General features: G+C 39.5%; 1 long non-coding RNA gene across 2 annotated transcripts in view; it reads left to right on the forward strand.

The window, feature by feature from the left end:
* Positions 1-1,025: 1,025 nt before the first annotated feature.
* The window catches only part of LOC133537159 (uncharacterized), a 71,537-nt gene continuing 46,858 nt past the window's right edge, over positions 1,026-25,704 (forward strand). For both annotated transcript variants that reach the window (XR_009802612.1, XR_009802613.1), the window contains exon 1: positions 1,026-1,153. This is a non-coding gene — a long non-coding RNA (uncharacterized LOC133537159). The remainder of the gene's footprint in view (positions 1,154-25,704) is intronic.

Raw genomic sequence — 25,704 nt, forward strand, 5'->3', positions numbered from 1 at the left:
TACTGTGTAATTGTATGCACATGTATTTTTCATCAGTCCATCAATCCCTTCTTTTGCAGTATATTTCATTTATGTTTATTTTTGTAATCAGCCTGACCTTAGCCTTATTAATATTTTTTTTTGGATTACCCATGGTTTTATATCAATTGACAATGTTTATCTGTTAAATTGTATTTAGATTAGATGTAGTTTTTGAATATGATTGAAATCAAAAGAAAGATTATTTATTCAGTGTCAGCTCTTTTGTAGGGAAAATTAAGAACCGCTCGTCTAAATAAAGGTGCTTTCATGAATTATAATGAGGCCCTATTTTTTATACTTTATATTTAATTCCACTGAATTTACAACAATTTAAGCTGACTAAATTGTTGTGTAATTGTGTTGACTAATACTAAATCAATTTAGATGACAACGATTTGACAATAACATTTTAGTGAAGACTATGACTAAAACTACATTGAAATAGCTGTCAATATCAACACTGCTGAAAAGTGGGATAATACCGAGTTGACGTGGCTTTAATAATATATAGTGTGTATAGTTTGTGTGAGGATATATAATATGTAAATATTACATATGTTATATTTGGCGACTTGTCCAGGGTGTACCCTGCCTTCTGCCCGAACGCAGCTGAGATAGGCTCCAGCACCCCCCGCGTCCCCAAAAGGGACAAGCGGTAGGAAATGGATGGATGGATGGATATTTTATATTGCTACTATGGTAAATTTTTAGTCTACTTTATACATGCATTAACATTTCTATCTTTACCTTTTCCGTCCTTTGTAACTGAGCTACTGTGTGGAACAATTTCCCTCATGGATCAATAAAGTTTATCTAAGTCTAAGACAAGTATTAATTGGAAAGAGGCTGTTATTTTGGGATTTTTAAAACACATTTTTGTTTCTATATTGTTGTAACCTGTATGTCAGGTCATTCCTTTTTTGGTTGTGTGGGTTTTATTTTTTTGTTCACTTCCTGTTTTGCGCTCTTATTTTTTTTCCACTTCCTGTTTTTTATGGGTTGTCCTTATTCAATGCTTCTGAGCGCCGTCCTCCTCACCTGTCGGTGATTAATAATTATGTTTTTCACCTGCTGCTATCGTTACTCAGGACTATTGAGGCCATTCTCATTGTGTGTGGATGTCACGATAACGGTGAGTGAACACTTGATTTTTATCTAACTACTTTTATTTGTCCTTAGCTCTCTTTCAGCTGGTTCTTTTCATGCGCAGTTTCCTGCTGTGCTTTTTTGCTGTTGCATTCGAGTTTGTATTTTGGGAGTTATGACAATATTTGTGATGGCACCAAATGTGCCGAGGCTTTGAGCAGGGTGTGGGGCAATGGAGGGAGTGTTGGGGACATGCTTTATTGAGGCTCGCTTCATTTAGGGTAGAAACCGGAAATGACGTGTTCAATGGCGAAGTCTGATCTACAAAATTTGCAGGCAGCATACCCTTTCTCCTTCAAGCTGCCCTGGATGAACTGAAATGTTTTTTTCCAATCATTTTGGAACTTGCAAGCGTACTTCCTCTTACTCGTCGTCGCCATGTCTCTTCTTTGTTCTTCCGCTTCGTCTCTGTTATGTTTTTGGACATTACTACTTGCTGTAGTCTTGAAGCAATGCATGATGGGAATCCGGATGTTGTGTGTCAGTGTATTGACGTGCCGGCTGGAATAAACACATGCTGAGAAATAGCTCAGTACCTGCCCACTTTATGGGTTATAGATAAACCTATGGATAATGGAGACATATATAATAGTCTCCTTTTCAGGTGAGAGACGACACTAAAGGCAGTGCCTTTAAGACACGCCCCCAATATTGTTTTACGGGTGAAAATTCGGAAGAATGGTTGCATTGGGAGATTTTTGGGAGGGGCACTGAAATTCGAGAGTCTCCCGGGAAAATCGGGTGGGTTGGCAAGTATGGATTTAGACCAGGGGTCTCAAACATGCGGGCCAATTGCGGCCCGCGAGACGTTATTATGCGGCCCGCGCTTTGAAATGACAATTTAATGTTGGTGCGGCCCGCAAGTGTAATATGAACGGCGGTTGACAGCGTTATATTTGCCAACGTCCCCAATTTTCCCGGGAGTCCCCTGAATTTCAGGGCACCAATTCTCTCGAAGCCCCTGTCAATTTTTACCAGATCAACAATAATCAGGAAGTATTATTGCACTGTATAAATCCATTCGTACATTCTATTACTTTAATTTATTTTTACATTAAAAACCCCCCACTCATTTTTAAGGCGTGGTGACCATATATATGGTGGCTACATCCTGAACTGACAGCGTGCAAGTCCAGTTGTATGTTGCATCTGGCAATGTGAGACGCACGTGTGTTATTGCAAGATATATTTGATCAACAGCTACACACATCACACTAAGGGTGACCGTAAACATTTTTTTAACACCGTTACAAATATGTGCCAGACTGTGAACCCACACCAAACAAGAATGACAAACACATATGATTAGGGGTGTAACGGTACGTGTATTCGTATTGAACCGTTTCAGTTTGGTTCGGAGGTGTACCGAACGAGTTTCCACATGGACATATTAAGTAGCGTACCGCACGTTGGGTAAACAATGCACACCGAGGCACAGCACACAGCAAGCTGGCAGCGACCGGGCTAGGATAGACTGACCATACCTCCTCTTTTCATGAGATATGTCCTCTTTTGCGGGGCTGTTTGGGTGGAATTTCTTAAATGCCTCAAATGTCCGGCATTTTAAGTTAGGGTTGCGTGTATTTTCAATATACGTTCAGGGTTAAAAACAAAACAAATTATGCACGCAGCAGCATTTGTGAGAAAGGGGCGGCGACAGAGAGAGCGAGTTATGATAAATGCGCATGCATCGCCAGGCTCTGCTTTTTACCCATAGATTTACCAGATTTTATTTTTTATTATCTATAGCAGGGGTGTCAAAAGTGTGCCTTGGAGGCCATTTGCGGCCCATAGCTGATGTTTAAAGGCCCATGGCACATTCTAAAAATACTATTAAAATAAACAAAAATTAAATAAAAAGCTTAAAAGTTAAATGTAATTTAGAAAAAGTTGCAACGTTGACTAATAAAACAAAGCTGTTATTTTTCTTTCAAACTGTCATTGCTCAAAACATAATATTGAATCCAACTCAATGTTGTTATGAATCATTGACCTATCCAAGGTTCCGATTACTTCACATCAAATATTCCACTAAGAAAAATATTTTTGGTGGAAGATTTTTCAAATTTGGTAAATAAATAACCAAAAAATGTATATATTGTTTTCTTACTGTACCGAAAATGAACTGAATCGTGACCTCTAAATCAAGGTACTTACTGAACCAAATTTTTTTTGTACCGTTACACCCTTATGGTTGATTGATTTAAACTTTTATTAGTAGATTGCACAGTACAGTACTTATTTCGTACAATTGACCACTAAATGGTAACACCCGAATAAATGTTTCAACTTTAAGTCGGGGTCCACGTTATCAATTCACGGTAACGTCTGATGTAAAGTAAAATCAGCATATTTACGTTCAAACATACAGTAAATCCTCTTATAGTGTGTTTAAAGGCAGCTTGGAAATGACAGCGCACAACCGTGACGTCATCACAAGTCTGCGTTTGTGCCGTGTACACGCTAAGCGCAGAGTTTTGGATCTCCACACTTTGGCCGGCGTTTGTAAAAGTCGGCATTTTTATCTCTACACTTTGGCCAGCGTTTGAAAAAGTCTGCGTTTTCAAAGCCAAAAGTCTGCGTGTGGACAAGAGGCCTAAACACAGAGATAAGTATGCAATTAAGTATCTGTGTTTGTGTGTACATGGCTTTAGCCTGGCTGCCCGCTTGTACCACGTGACATTGTGAGTTTTAGTATGCGGTTCAGATTTGATGGGAGATTAGATTACTCCTAAACAGCCCAAGTTTAGTTGAAAATGTGCTTTTGAGACTTGTGGCCAGTTCGGAATCTGTATAGAGAATAAAACTATTTTGAATAAAATACCTCTAGAATTAAAAGACGACAAAGTTTTAATATTAATTAAAAGCTCCTGTAGATCCACCCTGATGTCAGTATCTTCTTTACTTAAAAGCCATTAAAAATGTAAACCTTTCCAAATATATTGCACTATATAAATCCATTCGTACATTATATTACTTTAATTTATTTTTACATTAAAAACCCCCCACTCATTTTTAAGGCGTGGTGACCATATCTATGGTGGCGACTTCCTTCCGGTCAACTTCCTTTTTCACTTTAGCAAACTGCACATACAAGTGATGTTGAGGCCACATTGGGACCTCGTGCACTACACTGAAGTCTGATAAAAATCACATTTTACTTGCAGTGTAAACAGTCAGCTGGAAACATCTGATTTAAAACCAAATCAGATTTGGGCCACTTTAACCTGCAGTGTAAATATAGTCTCTGGCTGCATGGTCATTGATAAACGGGTATATTTAAACAACACGTGCAGCAGCAACAGAAACGATGACGTCATAACAAGGCGCAACATTTTCAATTAGCATTAATCCCACTTATGAGTTCATTGTTTAACACATTTCACACCAACAACTGAGTAGCAATGTTTTGAAAGGCAGCAAAAAGTTTTCCAAACACTTGATATCATCTCTTATCCATGTTGATTTTTAAACAATTTGTAATGTATTGTCAACACATTCTCACAAACGCATCATGAATCGGTTCACCAGCGCACATCAATAATATACAGTATTTTTTATACATGATTGTTAGACCAAAAGAAAGTACTTTATGATTGACACATGGTCATGTGTACACTGTATAACAGGTTCTGCTTCAATACTGTTTATTTCCTTTGAGTGGTGTGCAGTGATCGGCTACAGTCTGCAGGCATGTTGACATTGATAAAACACCCAATGCAGAGATTTGTGTACACTGTATACAACACAAACAGCACATATTACATTTTGACCTACACTTCCATTTTTTTTTCCAAATGACCCTAAAGTCTTTGATTTCAGAAAAAAATAATGTATTTCGGGCAAGTACAAACAAAGCTTGGATGTTGCCAAGTGTTTAGTTTTTTTTTTTCGACACTTTGCAGAAAGCAGTTTTGCTCTTTAAAAATAATGATACATGAGGGTCAACACAAGGGGGATTACTAGTCGTAAAAAAGCCTAAATCACCATAAAGGCCTACTGAAATGAGATTTTCTTATTTAAACAGGGATAGCAGAACCATTCTGTGTCATACTTGATCATTTCGCGATATTGCCATATTTTTGCTGAAAGCATTTAGCAGAGAACATCGACGATAAAGTTTGCAACTTTTGGTCGCTAATAAAAAAAAGCCTTGCCTGTACCGGAAGTAGTAGACGATGTGTACACTGTTTATAATCATAGCCACCAGCAGCAAGAGCGATTCGGACTGAGAAAGCGACGATGTCCCCATTAATTTGAGCGAGGATGAAAGATTTTTGAGGAAAGTTAGAGTGAAGCACTCGAAAAAAAAAAAAAGGCGACGGCAGTGGGAGCGATTCAGATATTAGACACATTCACTAGGATAATTCTGGAAAATCCCTTATCTGCTTATTGTGTTACTAGTGTTTTAGTGAAATTATAAAGTGATACCTGAAAGTCGGAGGGCTGCGGTGACCGCCAGTGTCTCTGAGGGAAGCCATATGGAGGAGCCAAGTAAATCACAGTTGCCTTTTTGACAGCTCCTGCAGGAGGATGCAAACTCCACTCAAGTCTCCGGTAAGAGCCGATTTAATATCACAATTATCTCATCCAAAAACTTGCCGGTTGACATGTGGTAGAGAAACATGTTCGCTTAACCGCTCTGTTCCATATTAAAGGTTCACAACAAAAAAACACCGGCTGTATTTTGGTTGCTAAAGGCAGCTGCAATCCACCGCTTTTCACCACAAGCGTTCTTCTTTGTAGTCTCCATTGAACAAACTGCAAAAGATTCAGCAACACAGATGTCCAAAATACTGTATAATTATGCGATTAAAGCAGACGACTTTTAGCCGTGAGTGGTGCTGGGCTGAAATGTCCGCTCCAACCAATAACGTCACAAGCACGCGTCAACATAAGCATCATCATTCCGCGACGTTTTCAAACTCCACGGGAAATTTAAAATTGCAATTTAGTATACTAAACCGGCCGTATTGGCATGTGTTGCAACGTTAAGATTTCATCATTGATATATAAACTATCAGACTGCCTGGGCGGTAGTAGTGGGTTTCAAGAGGCCTTTAATGAGTGATCAAACATTGTTTGCAGTGGAATCTTCTAAAGTTCAAGTTGCATGTTGTGATTTCAAAGCAAGTCTGCCCTTTAAGAAAAACAAACAAAAAAAACCAAACTATCCATTTTCTAGCCCTGGTCCCTTTTTTCGACACTGCAGAAGAATATTTCTACCATGAAAAAAACTTTACCATAAATTGTTTTTATAGCCGGGACTGCTAATTTAGCTGAACTGCAACTTTAATCATTTGAATTGCATGAGAAGATGCTAGTTAAAAGTTTTTTATTTCCAAGTATATGTCCAAACACGGCAGCAACAACCAATATTGTCATACTCTAAAAAGTAAACTGATGATCCAGCATCAATTATGAACAATCCATAGTCAATAGTACAGTAATTTGTAACACTCATTACAATAAAAGCTGAGTAGCACAACTAACTAGAGCATGCAGAGATAAATAAAATTGCTGCATGTTGACCACATTTTCAATAGCTCCAAAGATGTTAAACTGCAAAACCTATTGACATTTAAATACATTTATATGTACCACCTAACCAAACATTTACTGAACACTGAAATATCAATTTATGACCCTAATTGGTTCTTGAACACGGGTCGTAAAAAGAAAAGTTTGTATATTGAAGCAAATTTCTCCATAAAAAAACATTGACGACATGTGGGATCTGAGCCGAGGATGTCTCTGTGGCTTGTGCAGCCCTTTGAGACACTTGTGACTAAGGGGTATATGAATAAACTTTGATGGATGACTTAATGGGTTCCAGCTGAGAGAAAAGTCCAAATTTTAGTAAAAGTTTGAACACATTATAGAGCGCTATACATTACTGTATGTCAAACAAACATTACAAGGGATGGTAGATCACGTTTCTAATTAATAACCATGTCAAAACAACTAGCTGAACTGTCCTCCTTGTATACAGCCACCCTGCTGACAAGCACACGCTGTCTGGAGCCTTAAGGTGAAGTGAAGTGAATTAAATTTATATAGCGCTTTTTCTATTGTGACTCAAAGCGCTTTACATAGTGAAACCCAATATCTAAATTACATTTAAACCAGTGTGGGTGGCACTGGGAGCAGGTGGGTAAAGTGTCTTGCCCAAGGACACAATGGCAGTGACTAGGATGGCGGAATCGGGGATCAAACCTGGAGCCCTCAAGTTGCTGGCACGGCACTGTGCTAACCGAGCTATACCGTCCCCCCTTGTGCACTCAGTTTGAAATCACAGAACTCCTTAACTTGAACAGCCAGTTCGCTAAAATGTATTCTGAACAAAAAAAATCTATTCTACCTTAACATTTTTTGGGTGTGCACCGCAGGGATGGAGAGGAGGCAGTGTTGACAACATTGTGGATACTTTCTGAATATTTGAAGACGCAGGTCTCTCGTCCATTGTCGTCTTTAGACTCATATTGATCCAGCAAAACGAGAAACATGCTTTAAGAAGGCCTGGAAAAACCCTTACAAATCACACAAAGGAGCACTGAGCACATTATCTAACGACCGTTGCACTGACTGAATGACCATCAGGGAGTGATATGCCCGCCACAATGGACGTACTGCCAGACAGAAAATGGCTGAGCGGCACACAAGCTCACAATTGGTGTATACACCTGAGACAAGGGCCGTCCACCAAAGCATCGGGCTGTGGATTGTGAATCACAGTTCATAAAAAGAAGGGTTTTTAAATTGAGGTTCCATTCTATATACTATTGCTCTAATCAGCTTGCTGACATTATCTGAGAAATTTATACAGAAAAAACTACTTACATATAAAAGTTAGTTGACAAAAAATATACCAATGACACCACCAGCTAGCGTATTTCACCATTAATGGTTCAATGCAACCCATTTTGTTTTAAAATCGTTAGCATTTGTTCACAATAGCTAAGTTTGTGTAATAAAAAATGTTTTCCGGCCTGAAAAATCTAATTTGTGTTGACGGCTGTCACGTCCCCACTCTTGTCAACACGTACGTGCAGGGAATGCAGTCAAAGAGAAGCAACAAACAATTTTTAGTCATGTTGTAGTTACGATAGAATATATATTTAATGATGGCTAAAGCCAGCTATCCAAATCATTATCATTAGCAAACTACGTGTTACGTAGTTACGCCATTACCTTCTAGAAGCCGTAAAAGGTTGGGCTATAACGCTTAAAGTACTTCGGAAAATTAGCACCCTCTAGGCATCTGTCTAAATGTTGCAAACAGCCAAAAGGGGTAGTTTTATTTTTTTTTTCTATACTGAACAAAAATATAATCGCAACACTGGTTTTTGCTTACATTTTTCATGAGTTTAACTCAAAGATCTAAAACATTTGTTATATAGACAAATGACCAATTCCTCAATTATTGTTTACGGATGTGTCTAAATCTGTGAGAGTGAGCATTTATTCTTTGCCAAGATAATTTATCCCACTTCACAGGTGTGGCATATCAAGATGCTGATTAAACAGTGTGTTTATTGCACAGGTATGCCTTAGGGTGGCCACAATGAAAGGCCACTTTCTGAAATGTGCAGTTTTATCACACAGTATAATGTCACATATGTCTCAAGTTTTGAGGGAGCTTGCAGTTGGCTTACTGACTGTGGGAATGTCCACCAGAGCTTTTGCCTGTGCATGCAATGTTAATTTCTCTACCCAAGGGGTTTTAGAGAATCTGGCAGTCCAGCCAACCGACTTCACAACCGCAGACCACGTGTAACCACACCAGCCAATGACCTCCACATCCAGCTGATCCACCTCCATGATCATCTGAGAACAGCCACCCGAACAGCTGCTGCAATTGGTTTGCATAACAAAAATATTTTTTGCACAAACCGTCTTAGGGAAGCTAATCTACATGCTTTTCGTCCTCATCGGGGTCTCGACCTGACTGTAGTTTGTCGTCGTTACCGACTTGATTAGGCAAACACTCACATTCGATGGCATCTAGTACGTTAGAGGTGTTCTCTCCACGGATGAATCCCGGTTTTCACTGTTCAGGGCATACGGGAGAGGGCGCGTGTGGCATCGTGTGTGAGAGCTGTTTGCTAATGTAAATGTAGTGAATCGAGTGGCCCATTCCACAGGCCACAATTACCAACCTGATCAACTCTGTGTGACGGAGATACGTTGCACTGCGTGAGGCAATTGCTAATCACACCAGATACTGACTGCTTTTCTGACCCAAAACCCTAATAAAGCAAAACTGCACATTTCAGTTTGGCCTTTTATTGTGGGCATCCTAACGCACACCTGTGCAATAATAATGCTGTTTAATCAGCATCTTGATATGCCACACCTGTGAGGTGGGATGGATAATATTGGTCTTTGAATTCAACTCATGAACAATGGGAGCAAAAACTAATGTGTTGCATTTATATTTTTGTTCAGTATATGTTTTAAACATGTCCTTTTGTACTACATAAAATGCAATGACACTTATTTGGTCAAACGTTTGCATTATTTATGCTGTGATGACTTGCTTTCAAGCCACTAAGAGGTGGGTTTGTTAAGATGCAAGGTACTAAAAAAACAAATCTTATTCTAAGCATATCAAACTTTTTAACAGTATAAATTGCAACAGTGATGGATTTTAGCATCCCACCATATAAAGTACGAGCCAGAGTCAGACACGGGAAAAAAAAAGAAAACCGAAGAAACATTAGAAAAAAGTTTGGAATAAACGCATCTCGGTGGTTTGTGTTATGTCTATCGCCTCATTAATCTCAAACCCTAAAAGTAGTTTTTAGAACAGTCTTTATCGTCCCGTAATACAAGCTGCTACACAACAAATCGAGCGAACTTTGCTAATGTGTCAGTCACACATTTCTAACCTGCTGTTAATGCCTACCGTTTTAATTGCCTTCTCCATTGCCATTAATAGTAGCTTTTGGGAAAATCCATCTTTATTACCTCAGGTTTGGGAACCAAGAATTGCACACACAGAGTTACTTATTCCCAGTTAAATGGCAATATTGCTTCAAAATAAAAAAATAAGTCGGATACTTGGTTCTTTATATGAGACTGGAGCAGTGTTGCCATCTCCTCAGTAAGGGAAAGTAGCTATTGGCTCTCATAAGAGTCGCTAGATGACATGGCATAATTTATTGCAATGTGGGACATAACCTTAAAAAAAAATAAAAATAAATTCAAAGTATAACTAGAAACGCCAATACACTTTCCTCTGTTGATTCTTAGTTTGTGTTCTTTAGATTTAAATAAATTATGTTCTGGATTGTTAAATATCAAAAGGATTTGAGGGTGGTGAAGTGAACTAATAATAAACCGAATCTATTGACAGGCTTTTAGTGTGACTGTGAAAAAAGATTTATATTTAAAATACATTTTTGCTTTATGTTGTGACGGATTTCCTGCCGTCCTTGTGTGGGTTGCAGTGACGATTGATACATGACACATCATAGCAGGTTTGACCCTGGTTTATTATTTCAAACACCATCATGCCTTCTTGCCTGTCTGTCGCGCCAATTGCTAGCGCGCCGGCTTTTCCTGCCCGCTGCGGCACACGTTTCGGTGGCCGGTGGCTGCGTCTGCTGCAGGGGCTCCTCCTTCTTTTGGTCTCGCTTGTCCCTCTCGTGGTCGTTGTGGTCGTGTGTTTCCTCTCCTACTTCTGCCCTGATTGTTCCTCCTTCGCCCCTTTTGTGCTGCAGCAGAAGATGGAGCGATTGAGCGCAGGTGTGTGGTGTACGCACCTGACGCTGATGGCTGCAGTGTCGCTCCAGGCTTGTCCTGCCTCTCTGCTCTGCTTCATGCCCCGCCTCCTGGCTGCTATTTTGGTCAGGACAACCATTTCTCTCAGCCCGCTGTCGGCTCATCTGCTCCGTCTCTCCACAATGTAAGCTAGGGTGGCAATGGCAGTGGATTCCTGCATGCACGAGTGGTGAAGGCCTTCCCTCTGCTCGCCTAGCAGCAGTCCCACTGTCTGCCTGCGAGTGCTTTGGAACAGGGGAGGGGCTCGCCACTGCTCATAGAGGACAGTCACTGCTGCGGGCTTTCACCTCAGAGTCTCCAAGACACTAGAAAAGTCGCTCGATATGTCACTTAGTACAGTTGCTGTTTACAAAAATGTTGCCAAGATTTGGAAAGTCACCAAGTTGGCTGGAGCTGTGTGTAGTGACGTGTGTTGGTTAATACATCCAAAAACATATGCTTTTGTTCTTCGGTTCGTACATTGGGCATGTTTTTTGGGCGGATTACAAACACAAAAAATGGCGAACTCGTGCAAAGATCTTGGGGTAAATTTCTCATCACCAGTGGTGAAAAATGTCAAGTTGTGCAAATTCCAAATGGCCTGTATTTCAGTATCAAAATCATCACAATAATACATAAATGTGTGACTAATAGAATGAAATCTTGGTTAGTGTAGTTTTTTGCTGGCACTGTTGAATTACATATCTCAAAATTCCCTGGGCGAGTGTGCAAGGTCCGTTTGTGAGAGATCCTATAAGAGAGAGAATAGATCGTTTTTTCTGACATTTCCTGAAGTTTTCATTCAAATCTATTCATAACTTTTTAAGTTATGTTGCTAGTCTTCATCTGGACTAGGGCTGGGAGGTATGGCCTTTTTTTTTAATATCTCTATTTTTAGGCCATATTGCGATACACAATATATATCTTGATATTTTGCCTTAGCCTTGAATGAACACTTGATACATATAATCACACCAGTATGATGATTCTGTGTCTACATTGAAACATTATTGTTCATACTGTGTTAATATATGCTCATTTTGAATTTTCAGGCAGTGAGGGAAATCACAACTAAGTCAATTTACCAAAACTGTATTTAATAAACAGTTATTAAGCAGTGGCAAAAACATTCATGTCATTTCAATACAGAAAGTGCAATATTGTCAGAGACATTTTAAAAACAAGCTATGAGTGCACTTTTGTGCATGATGTCATTAGGATGACATATCAAAACACTAAATTTAAGTGCACTTTTTGTACAGAACGCCACTACAATAGTTTAAAACAAACAGTGCACTTGTACATGATGTCACACAAGATATTTCAATAACTGTCAAATATAAATGAGCTGCATAATAAGAAATCAAATAGTGTTCGTCCTTCACTATGTGGTAGCTTACTACAAACATTATCTCCTTTTGATGTTGACAATTTTTTTCATACGGTGTTGATCTGCAAATGTTTGCCCCGGCATTTCAATGGTGTGGGCGTGTGGCACCGAATGGAGATGTTGAAATGAGGAGTAATCACTCTTCATTCTCTAGCAGGTGACTTTTCAAATGATGCTACATATTAGCAGAAATGCTACATTTTGTAGGAACACTTTTGTCCCACACCTGACAAATTACGGTTGTCTGTTCGACATATTCTCACCTGAAGCCAAACCACCGCCAGACGATAGACCCCCTGCTGTTTTTCTTGGGAATTAATTCTTCCTTAATTTGTTACCAGATTCGCACCTTCTTTCTCTCGTATTACCGCTTGCACCACAGCTAACGTTACCCATGCTGCTACCTCTCTGCTCCGCGAGGGCGTATACGTATGTGACGTATGATGTGACAGTATGTGATGTACTGTATGTGGGAAACACATGCAGTGTAAAGCCAGCAGCTAAAAGAAACTGCGTGAGAACGTATTTTCTATATCGCACAGAGACAAACCCACGTCATATCGATATATATATCGCCCAGCCCTAGTCTGGAGTGTTTCAAGAAACACATAAAGCGGGTCAGAAGTTGGGATGTTGTAACCCACATTTTTTTTCAATAACATTGAATCAATTTTTTGTTTAAATTGATTTGTCAAACGTGTTTTAAACATTGTGTGAGAGTGTACTTTATCTTAGAAACATGGGTTTTTCTTTAAAAAAAAGTTGGTCAAATTCAGAACTGTATGACCTTGCTTTAAAGGTTCCACTGTATTATTGGACAAACATCTGTCTGTTCTTGTCAATACAGAATGTTTTTATGCATCTGCAAAAAAAACCTATAAAGATAGGCCCTTATACAAGAACTCCAATTGATTGATAGCTTAAGTTAACAAGACGATCCATCGTCCTGCCAGCGGGTGTGCGTTAGCACTGTAATCCGCATCTCTTATGCCCGGTATGTACTGTATATATATATATATATATATATATATATATATATATATATATACGTATATATATATATATATATTTTTTTTTTTTGACAGCATCCCCCCACGTCATACATCACGACAGACAGGAGATACATGTTTTTTTTTCATCTCCATCTGGATCATACATGGCCATTACTGTGAATGACACCTGCAATGACATACAGAATTCAACACTGCATCAGTTTGACCCTTCACTTGAATGATCAGGCAAACTAGACTGCATTTTCTTGCGTAAGCACACTGAAACTCATATTTCATTAGATTAAAAAAAGCTGAATGTTTTGAATATATATTAGGCTGTATAATCAATATGTTTCCCCAAGTTGCTTTAATGTGCTTTATCCTATTTGTGGCTTCTCATTCTGGTCTGTGTGTCCATTTAGACTCGCCGTAGTTTCCCTTTCCAAAACCTCTCGTACTCTTACTGTTAGTTAGCAGTCATGTAGAGTGGAGAGAATGTGTTGTAACATGCTTTAACTCATGGTTTCTTAACCTTTTTGACCTTGGGGCCCAACTTTTCCACGACAGAGGGGCCCGTAGCCCACTCAAATATTGGTAATCTTACTCCTAATTTTAATCATATTCAACAAATATTCACACTCATATTTCACACAATAGGGCCAATTTAGTGTTGCCAATCAACCTATCCCCAGGTGCGTGTTTTTGGAGGTGGGAGGAAGCCGGAGTACCCGGAGGGAACCCACACAGTCACGGGGAGAACATGCAAACTCCACACAAACCGGGATTGAACTCACAACTTTCGTATTGTGAGGCAGACGCACTAACCCCTTTTCACCGTGCTGCCCTGCACATAATTATGTTGTGCTTAAATAAATAATATAAATCAATAACCAATGTCTTTCTTAACTAAATTGTCAATTCAATTAAAGTGTTAATACATCTTAACCACTTTAGTCATAATTATTGCGCTTAAGAAATTTATTTTATGACTTTAGATCCAGACCTCTTCTGTTTGTTTGATATTGTCATTACTGACACAAGTAGTGGAAAAGTGTATTACAACGGAGTACTGCTGCAGCCCATATTGACCCCAGTTTAGGAACAGATATATTTTGGAGTCCCCCATGAGTGCACTCACGACCCAATGTTTATGAAACACTGCTTTAACTCATGTTGAAAACAAATCGTAATGCCTTTAAAAAAAAATCATGTCTGGAAAAGGAAAGGTCGCCTTTTATTCATCCATCCATCCATCCATTTTTCTACCGCTGGTCCCGTTCGGGTCATATCAGGGGCTGCTGTAGCCTATCTCAGCAGTGTTGACTTTATATTTGGGTCAATATGAATATAAAATATTACCTTTCTTTTCAATAATGAATTACTGTTATATTTGCACCGACAACTTGCAAGAACCTCAAATGTCAAACACACCCACAAAGATGCACTTGTATGCATGTAAATATGCACTCAACCCTGTAAGTAAATATGCGAGGAAAGAAAATAAACAAAATCCATCACCAAACATTTATATTATTTATTACTATGTAAATGAGGGGCTCGCCTCCAGTGTGAGGCTGCCGAGTGAAAGGTGGCGCTCCTGCACAGGGACTATGATTAATAGCACTGCTGTCAGCGCGCTACAGCCGCCTTGTGAGATGATGTTCAACTCGCACCGCTTGTGTATCGGCCAGACAGCACGCGCATGCGAACATCTGAATGTGTCAGATACTTTAACGCGAGCTCAATTACTTTTTATGATGCTCTCTAAATATTATGTTTTTATTATGGAATGTTTTGCACAGGACTGAAATCTATCAATGGCATTTGGTTGCGGATGGGGCATGAAGGGGGGTCGATAACTTCTGTCGTTTTGCTCAACTGGCCATGACTCATGCGACAACATGAAAAGCATAGAACATTTGTTTAAAATGGCACATTTTCTGGGTTTTCTTTTAATGTTTTTATGTCACAATTTGTTTTTGATGCAGTGGCTTTAAGTTAAAGTACCAATGTTTGTCACACTAGGTGTGGTGAAATGTGTCCTCTGCATTTGACCCATCCCCTTGTTCATTCCCTGGAAGGTGAGGGGAGCAGTTAGCAGCAGCGGTGGCCGTGCCCGGGAATTATTTTTGGTGATTGAACCCCCAATTCCAACCCTTGATGATGAGTGCCAAGCAGGGAGGTGATGGGTCCCATTTGTATAGTCTTTGGTATGACTCGACCGAGGTTTGAACTCACCACCTACCGATCTCAGGGCGGACACTCTAGCTTTTTTTTTGTCTTGTCTCGACTTAAAGGCGGATTAGGGTTGGTGCTTGTTGTGTTTATCAAAAAAAAAAAGAAAAAAAAAGGTTTGGTTGCCAAATTGGCAACAATGATCCTTTATGCTGTGTATTTTTCTTCTCTAGTGGACCAGGTATGGAGTTTAATCCGTCTTTTTTTTTTTATGTAACTGAACTTTTTGCGTTTTGAAAATTTTTGAATTATTATTATTTATTTTTTTACATGGAATTACCACGTATAAATAGGGCACACTTAAAATCCTTTTTTTTTCCCTCTCAAAACTCGACAGGGGGCCTCCTCACCTGGTGTGTCTAATGTATGGAACGATTCTGGTTTTGCTTACCGACCTTGAAGCTATTTAATTTGGTGCATGATGTAATGATAAGTGTGACCAGTAGATGACAGTCAAACATAAGAGATACGTGTACACTGCACTATGACGGCAATATGACTCAAGTGAACACCAACATTTTATTTTCCATTGAAAATATAGAAAATTACACATTGCGCTCAAATCTATCAATGTTTAAGTACGACTTTGGTAAGTCGTACTTAAACTTGATGGATTTTTGGCGCATTAAACATATGAGTATTATTGTGTGTGTATAAGGTATGACATTATCTGGTGTTTTGTTTCACAATATTATACAAAAGCAACTTTTCTTACCTTCTGGTACCTGCTGATCTGTATTTGGGATCTGCATAAATCCTGAAAAATGTAATAGAAAATAAATTCAGTGTAAAAAGTTTCAGTCTAAAAACTCTGTCTCAAAATTTGCTGCTTCAAAATGAAAGACTCACTTCTGAAAAATTGAGACAGAAGCAATTGAGCCTGTCCCAGAACCAGCCAATGAGGTGTGAACTTTGAAGTCACATGACACAGACTTTGCAAAACATCATTAAAACAAAGCAGTTAATTGGGTTATCTAGGCATAAATACACCATAATTAACATTTCAATGTGGCCTGCTGGATTTTTTCAAACTATAGAAATGATTCCAATGGTTAGAAGCTACACTTTTGAGTGACATGCGGTTTCTATGTGTCAGGATACGCAGCTAAACTGACTGTGATACACAATGTGACCAGCATACCAAAGACTATAAAAATGGGACCCGTTGCCTCCTTGCTTGGCACTCAGCTTCAAAGGTTAGAATCGTGGGTTAAATCACCAAAATGATTCCTGCGTCCGATGCACGCTGCTGCTCACTGCTCCCCTCACCTCCCTAGGGTTGAACATGGGGATGGGTCAAATGCAGAGGACAAATTTCCCCACACCCAGTGTGTGTGTGTGTGTGTGTGTGTGTGTGTGTGTGTGTGTGTGTGTGTGTGTGACGAATGTTGGGACTTTAACTTTAGATGGTACTAGATAATGATGTTCAGCTAAACGTAAAAAATAAGACATATTTAGATGCAGGAGGGAGGAATAAATTGTTTCAATGTAAGCTCGTTGTTCACAAGACACATTTTGGTCATTAATAAATGAACAATACACTACGGTGACCCTCTTATTTTTCGCGGTGTTTGTTGCATACAGTATTTGTTGCTCTTGTCTGATTATAGAAGATGTCGATCAAGGAGGTGGTCTGCAGTAGAGGAGCAACGTTCATAGATTTTAATTATTTAGTGTTGTATTGTTCATAGCTAGTATTGTCAAGCCCTCATTCTGTATGTTCATGTACATTCGAGTGTCTTTTAAGTAAAAAATTAAACTGACTATATCCAGAACGGAATGCGATTTAGTTATTTTAATTAATTATATGAATGCACAGAATGTACATAAAAATGTACAACATGGGATTAACAAAATAAATGATTGATAAAATCCTGGCTATTGAGAATATGCGTTGTGCTCCTGCAGACCAACTCATTCATATTTTATAATAGAGCAAAAACAACAAATATGTAACAAACCCGGCGAAAAAAAAGCAACGGGTAAAAAAACTTCCACTTATAAATATATCACTGTTGTGCAGAACTTTGCAGTACAACTCTGCCTCTTCTTGCTATGTAAACAAGCCTTCCTCACTCTGCCCCTCTTAGTTCCCAGAGCTTCCTTGTCATTCGAACATGCAGACTTTAAACATTGTAATCATTTCTATCGTTTGAAAATATCCAGCGGGTCACATTGAAGTGTTAATTATGTTCTATTATGCCAATGTAGCCCAGTTTACTGCTTTTTTTATGCAGTTTTGCAAAACCCGTGTCACGTGACTTCAAACTTCACACCTCATTGGTTGGTTCTAAAACAGGATGGATTGCTTTGCTCTTAATTTACCAGAAGTGAGTCTTGCATTTTGAAGCAACAAATTCTTCCACACTGAATTTTTTTAAACTTAATTCGTATACAGTGATATATTTTTTTACACTGATTTTTATTTTATTTTTTTTACACTGAAATTTTACCCGCCTTCCGCCCGATTGTAGCTGAGATAGGCGCCAGCACCCCCCGCGACCCCAACAGGGAATAAGCGGTAGGAAATGGATGGATGGCTAAAATTTTACACTGAATTTTAAAAACTGAATTTATTTTCAATGAAATTGTCAGCATAATTTGATGCGGGAAAAAAAAGCAGTTACATAAATTGAGTGTCAAAAAAGCTTTAGTAATAAAGACACAAACTAACCTCCATAACAAGGCGCTTACAAGCTAAGTCCCATCATAAAGTGTTTATTCGCAAGTGCGTAAGAGGTAGCGCTGAATCTAAGTCTAAATCTGACTACAAAAAAATACATGTATGTGAAACACAGTTGCGTATTATGCCTTAATCCAGTGGTTCTCAAATGGGGGTACGCGTAGCCCTCGGAGTACTTGAAGGTATGCCAAGGGGTACATGAGATTTTTTAAAAATATTCTAAGAAAAACAATCAAAAAATCCTATATAGATATATTTATTGAATAACACTTCAACAAAATATGAATGTAAGTTCATAAACTATGAAAAAAATACAACAATGCAATATTCAGTGTTGACAGCTAGATTTTGTGTGGACATGTTCTATAAATATTGATGTTAAAGATTTTTTTTTTGTGAAGAAATGTTTAGAATTAAGTTAATGAATCCAGATGGATCTCTATGACAATCACCAAAGAGGGCACTTTAAGTTGATGATTACTTGTATGTGTAGAAATCTTTATTTAAAATTGAATCACTTGTTTATTTTTCAACAAATTTTCTGTTATTTTTAAATCTTTTTTTCCAACTAGTTCAAGAAAGACCACTACAAATGAGCAATATTTTGCGTTGTTATACAATTTAATACATCAGAAACTGATGACATAGTGCTGTATTTTACTTCTTAATCTCTTTTTTTTCAACCAAAAATGCTTTGCTCTGAATAGGGGGTACTTGAATTATATAAATGTTCACAGGGGGTACATCACTGAAAAAAGGTTGAGAACCACTGCCTTAATCCCATTATAATAATGCTTATTTAAGTTTATATACAGTAGCTATAGCAACAGTATGGAATAAATGCGTTTGACAGGACAGTCACCAATAAACCTACTTTTCAAATACCATTATTTTTTATGTGTCAGTATTGTTGCCTTCAGTCATACAGAGAACATTTCTACCTTTTGAGTTGCTCTTGTTGTGAAGGCAGTTAATTAAAATGTGAGCCAAGTTGTCGCTACTCAATCACTTGAATGGGCGTACGCACTGAGGTGTGGAGACCATAATAAAATGGAGTAAAAATAAACAAGGCACTTATACAAAATGGAGCAAAACAAGATACACGGACGCAAAGAAGAAACTTAATTGAGGTATTATTTTACTTCTTAATTAAATAAGCATCAATGCCCGAGAAGGACATGACACAATGTTTTTGCAAAAACTGCAAATCCTATTATATAGGACATCATTTAATTACTAATATTCCACTGTCAATATGCACTTCAGTAACTGTACAGACAATATCTCAAGCCGTCACACGTCTGTAAAAAATATGCGACGCACTGTTAAGAAAATAGTTTTTTGAGTTTGGTCACCGTAATGTGCCGACTATCCTTCAACATACGGCTATTATTAAGGTGTGTATAAAGACACCAAGATAGCACCCATTAGGAGACATTATCTGTTTGGTTTCGCCCTATTATGCAAAACTAACTTTTCTTACCTATTGGTACCTGCTGAGCCTGCTTGGTGGAGCAATGGTTAGTGCTCATGCCTCACAATAAGGTGTTATCGCCGTGACTGCATGTACTACCACCTCGAAAGAGATGCACCTGGGGAAATGGACGCCAATCTAAAACGACCATTGTGTGTGTGCGTGTGTGTGTGTGTGGACAAGGATAAGGTTAGGTGGGCTTTACCCTGGATAACCTTCGCCGGCTTGGTGTAGAAGGGGCCTTAGCATGCGCGTTTTTTTCTTGGTGGTGAGAAATATTTTGCCATCAATCCCAAGTGGGTGTGCATCATGGTCCGAGGGTGTTCGGGCCCCGAATCACCAACGGGATCGGCTCCTAAGCCTGGGGATAAGTTGATTAGCAACTTTAAATTGGCCCTAGTGTGTGAATGTTGTCTATCTGTATTGGCCCTGCGACTAGGTGGCGACTTGTTTAGAGTATATGCTGCATTCCGCCCGAGTGCAGCTGGGATAGGAGAGGTCCTGTCAAAGTGGTAAATAGGACAGCCCACAAAACACTGCATCCTAAAGAGACCGTCTGAAAACGGCCCTAAAGATGGTTTCCATCCATTTTTTAATGCTTGTCCCTTTCAGGGTCGCGGGGGGTGCTACAGCCTATCTCAGCTGCATTCGGGCAAAAGGAGGGGTACACCCTGGACAAGTCGCCACCTCATAAAAGGCCTAAAAATGTTTTGTAAAAACATAATCTATTTAACATTTTGACCAACATTACTTGTTATGCAGACCATAAGTAAGTGTTATAAATGTAGAAAAAAACTAACATAATATGGCCTCTTTAATGCGCCTTATGGTCCAAAATCAGCCAAATCAAAGGTACTGGTGAACACCTCAAAGATTTCAAGGGCCAACATAATGATGGATGGGGAATAACTGGAGGAAGTGTCCAGATTTAAATACCTGGGAGCAACACTGGCCAGAGATGCCACATGCAGAAATCTGCATTCGGATTGCAACAGCAGCAATGACCAAACTAAGCAAAATATTGAAAAGCAACATCAACTTCAAGACAAAGTTCAAACTTTACAAATCCCTAATAACAACAGTATTACTGTATGGATGCAAGACCTGGAAACTCCTGGTAGGATCAGAACCAAAAGTACAAGCCTTTGAAAACAAATGTCTCAGAAGAATACTCAAGATAACATACCGCAAACACAAAACCAATGAGAATGTGAGAGGAGAAGTCGAAAGACTCGGTCACCAAGAGCTCCTGCTCACAACAGTCAAAAGAAGGAAATTAGCTTGGTTCGGCCTCACATGCTGCCATGACTCCCTGTGCAAGACCATCATGCAGGGCACACGAGAAGGTGGAAGAAAACGATACGATGAAGACCACGGAAATCGTAGACAGACAACATCAACACATGTCGACCCCAGAGCTATTGATCGCCATTAAGGACTGTGGGAACTGGCGCAGACTGGCTACATCTTCATCGCAGTTATCCCCCCGACGACTTGACAGTCATGGGGAAGAGTGAGACTGAGTTATGGTTCGAAAAATAGTTTTTGTAAATTGCCTGTGTAATGAATCAAAAGCCTCTTACCTGCACGCTGCTGATGACTTTGCCTGTCCTACTGCATCCTGAGAACGCAACTATCGCTCCAATGCGACCCGAACGTACAAACCCCGTTTCCATATGAGTTGGGAAATTGTGTTGGATGTAAATATAAACGGAATACAATAATTTGCAAATCCTTTTTAACCCATATTGAGTTGAATTCGCTACAAAGATAAAATATTTGATGTTCAAACTCATAAACTTTTATTTTTAATTTTTTTGCAAATCATTAACTTGGAATTTCATGGCTGCAACACGTACCAAAGTAGTTGGGAAAGGGCATGTTCACCACTGTGTCACATCATCTTTTCTTTTAAGAACACTCAATAAATGTTTGGGAACTGAGGAAACTAATTGTTGAAGCTTTGAAAGTGGAATTCTTTCCCATTCTTGTTTTATGTAGAGCTTCAATCGTTCAACAGTCCGGGGTCTCCGCTGCCGTATTTTACGCTTCATAATGCGCCACACATATTTGATGGGAGACAGGTCTGGACTGCAGGCGGGCCAGGAAAGTACCCGCACTCTTTTACTACTAAGCCACGCTGTTGTAACACGTGGCTTGGCATTGTCTTGCTGAAATAAACAGGGGCGTCCATTAAAACGTTGCTTAAATGATGACATATGTTGCTCCAAAACCTGTGTGGATTATTTAGCATTAATGGTGCCTTCACAGATGTGTAAGTTACCCATGCCTTAGGCACTAATACACCCCCTTACCATCACAGATGCTGGCTTTTGAACTTTGCGCCTATAACAATCCGGATGGTTATTTTCCTCTTCGTTCTGGAGGGCACCACGTCCCCAGTTTCCAAATATAATTTGAAATGTAAAATCGTCAGACCTCAGAACACTTTTCCACTTTGCATCAGTCCATCTTAGATGAGCTCGGGCCCAGCGAAGCCAGCGGCGTTCATTGGTATTGTTGATAAACGGGTTTTGCTTTGCATAGTAGAGTTTTAACTTGTACTTCCAGATGTAGCGACTAACTGTAGTTACTGACAGTGGTTTCTGAAGTGTTCCTGAGCCCATGTGGTGATATCCCTTACACACTGTCGGTTTTTGATGCAGTACCACCTGAGGGATCAAAGGTCCGTAATATCATCGCTTACGTGCAATGATTTCTCCAGATTCTCTGAACCTTTTGATGATTTTACGGAACGTAGATGGTAAAATCCCTAAATTCCTTGCAATAGCTCGTTGAGAAATGTTGTTCTAAAGCTGTTCAACAATTTGCTTACAAAGTGTTGACCTTCGCCCCATCTTTGTTTGTAAATTACTCAGCATTTCATGGGAGCTGCATTCATACCCAATCATGGCACCCACCTGTTCCCAATTAGCCTGCACACCTGTGGGATGTTCCAAATAAGTGTTTGGTGAGCGTTCCTCAGCTTTATCAGTATTCATTGCCGCCTTTCCCAACTTCTTTGTCACGTGTTGCTGGCATCAAATTCTAAAGTTAATGATTATTTGCAAAAGAAAAATGTTTATCAGTTTGAACATCAAATATCTTGTCTTTGTAGTGCATTCAACTGAATATGGGTTGAAAAGGATTTGCAAATCATTGTATTCCGTTTATGTTTTCATCTAACACAATTTCCCAACTAATATGGAAACGGGGTTTGTAACAAGTTGTATGAAAGACTCTTCTCTGTCAGTTTCCACAAAGTTGGACTAAGATTCAAGTAGTGTAACACACCTTTTTGATGGATTAATTAATCCATTATGTACGTGGGGGGCATCATTTTCAACTGCCCCCCCCCCCCCCCACTGGCCTGAAAGAAGTTATGAATACAGAATAGATCAAGATGAGCACGGGCACCCCCACTGGGCTTTGACTACATAGGAGCAGGTGGTCCTCCAAAGTGAGCGTCGGCCACATTTAAATGGGAGCTTAGCAGGTTTCTGTTTGGCTGAAAAAGAGCGTTAAGTTAAAAAAATTGTTCCATCTCCGTTACGTCGGTCTGACAGCAATACATCAAAATCATCTGCAGGAAATACGTAGATGCTGACTCAATGAATTGCTTTTTCACACATCTGAAACTCAGACTTTAATCATTTCATCAGATACAAAAATAATGTGGAAAACTTTTATTTCCCATAATTATGCATTTAAGAGTGGTTTTATAAATTTGATTTACTTCAGTGTAGGTATGTTCCAAAACGGCCCTTATTAGTCCAGCCCGGGGGTCGGAAAACCGCGGCTCCTTAGCGGCGCCCAAACGGCTCACTGGAACTTTTTCAAAAATGTACTAACATTGAAAAGCTGGTGGAAAATGTTTTTGTTTTAATATTTTTTCTGTAGGGCTTCACGGTGGCAGAGGGGTTAGTGCGTCTGCCTCACAATACGAAGGTCCTAAGTAGTCTGGCGTTCAATCCCGGGCTCGGGATCTTTCTGTGTGGAGTTTGCATGTTCTCCCCGTGACTGGGTGGGTTCCCTCCGGGTACTTCGGCTTAATCCCACCTCCAAAGACATGCACCTGGGGATAGGTTGATTGGCAACACTAAATTGGCCCTAGTGTGTGAATGTGAGTGTGAATGTTTTCTGTCTATCTGTGTTGGCCCTGCGATGAGGTGGAGACTTGTCCAGGGTGTAACCTGCCTTCCGCCTGATTGTAGCTGAGATAGGCACCAGCGACCCCAAAGGGAATCAGCGGTAGAAAATGGATGGATTGTTTCTGTAAGAGAGCAATTATGAACGAATCTTCCTGTTACAAAACCGACTGTTTATATTAAACATGCTTCACTAATGAAACCCTCGCTGGAAACTGGTCCGACTTACTGCCGGCAATGCGGACCAAGCTCTTGACATTTATCATACAGTGGCGGGTCGCCACAATCAGGCAGTCCGATACCCCGTACTCTCTGATCACTCCCCACAGGACTTCCCGGGGGACACGGTCAAATGCCTCCTCCAAGTCCACAAAACACATGTAGACTGGTTGGGCAAACTCCCATGTATAGGCCCCCCCACATCTGCAGTCCCTTCCGAGGTTTCTCATTAAGCCCAATGGGTTGAGTTTTTTTCTTGGCCTGATGTGAGATCTGAGCCGAGGATGTTGTCGTGGTTTGCACAGCCCTTTGAGACACGAGTAAATAAGGGCTATACAAATAAACTTGCATCAAACAACCACTATTGTGAATAAAGTATGCAACATGTGGTATTATTAATCAATAAGCTATTAAGTACTTCAGCTTACACTTACACTAAGTTTATTGATAACAATGAGTTTACCTTTTACTTTTGAAACGGACATTGGTACATTACAATATTGGTAAAGTACAAACCCTGCTTCCATATGAGTTGGGAAATTGTGTTAGATGTAAATATAAACGGAATACAATGATTTGCAAATCATTTTCAACCCATATTCAGTTGAATATGCTACAAAGACAACATATTTGATGTTCAAACTGATAACATTTTTTTTTTGCAAATCATTAACTTTAGAATTTGATGCCAGCAACACGTGAAAAAGAAGTTGGGAAAGGTGGCAATAAGTACTGATAAAGTTAAGAAATGCCCATCAAACACTTATTTGGAACATCCCAAAGGTGTGCAAGCTAATTGGGAAAAGGTGGGTGCCATGATTGGGTATTAAAGCAGCTCCCATGAAATTCCAAGTAATTCACAAACAAAGATGGGGTGAGGGTCACCACTTTTTAAGCAAATTGTCGAACAGTTTTAGAACAACATTTCTCAACGAGGGATTGCAAGGAATTTAGGGATTTTACCATCTAAGGTCTGTAAAATCATCAAAAAGTTCAGAGAATCTGGAGAAATCACTGTACGTAAGCGATGATATTACAGACTTTTGAACCCTCAGGCGGTACTGCATCAAAAACCGACATCAGTGTGTAAAGGATATCACCACATGGGCTCAGGAACACTTAATAAAACCACTGTCAGTAACTAAAGTTGATTGCTATATATGTAAGTGCAAGTTTAAACTCTACTATGCAAAGCCAAACCCATTTATCAACAATATCCGGAAACGCCGCCGGCTTAGCTCACCTAAGACGGACTGATGCAAAGTGGAAAGGTGTTATGTGATCTGACGAGTCCACATTTCAAATTATATTTGAAAACAGAGGATGTGCTGACCTCCGGAACAAAGAGGAAAATAACCATCAGGATTGTTATAGGCGCAAAGTTCAAAAGCCAGCATCTGTGATGGTATGGGGGTGTATTAGTGCCCAAGGCATGGGTAACTTACACATCTGTGAAGGCACCATTAATGCTGAAAGGTCCATACAGGTTTTGGAGCAACACATGTTGTCATCCAAGCAACATTATAGACTTCCCTGCTTATTTCAGCAAGACAAGTGTTACAACACCGTGGCTTCTTAGCAAAAGAGTGCGGGTAATTTCCTGCCCAGCCTGCAGTCCAGACCTGTCTCCC

Source organism: Nerophis ophidion, linkage group LG02, assembly GCF_033978795.1.
Source record: "Nerophis ophidion isolate RoL-2023_Sa linkage group LG02, RoL_Noph_v1.0, whole genome shotgun sequence".
NCBI classification, from domain to species: Eukaryota; Metazoa; Chordata; class Actinopteri; order Syngnathiformes; family Syngnathidae; genus Nerophis; species Nerophis ophidion.